Consider the following 439-nt stretch of genomic DNA (forward strand, 5'->3'; position numbering starts at 1 on the left):
AAACATATTTGCTGAAATCAAAGTATCTTTCACTATTACATCTAACCGCAGATAAAGATCTACTGAGGGCGAAAACCTTTTAAAGTAACTGCCTATACACACAGGTAGACCTCATACAAGAAAAAAAAATGTAGACATTTCCATATATATAATTCTCTTATTTCCAGAAATCTACTTTGCGCATTGTGGGTTTTGCTGTCATATGTAACTATATGTGAAATAAATCACATACTGTAATAAAACACTTATTACCTTTGTATATCTTTTTATTATATCTTCATAAAATCGCATAATTCTTTTCAAAATAGTTTTCAGAAAATTAAGTTTTCTTGAAATCTTCTGAAACCATGTGATAAGGGACAAGAAAATCATACATCTCTTGCCTTATTTTCTGCTCGTCCTCGCCCTGACCCTGTAAAATAGAGATGGTTTAGTAACT

This window comes from Penaeus monodon, chromosome 22, assembly GCF_015228065.2.
Source record: "Penaeus monodon isolate SGIC_2016 chromosome 22, NSTDA_Pmon_1, whole genome shotgun sequence".
Classification (NCBI taxonomy): domain Eukaryota; kingdom Metazoa; phylum Arthropoda; class Malacostraca; order Decapoda; family Penaeidae; genus Penaeus; species Penaeus monodon.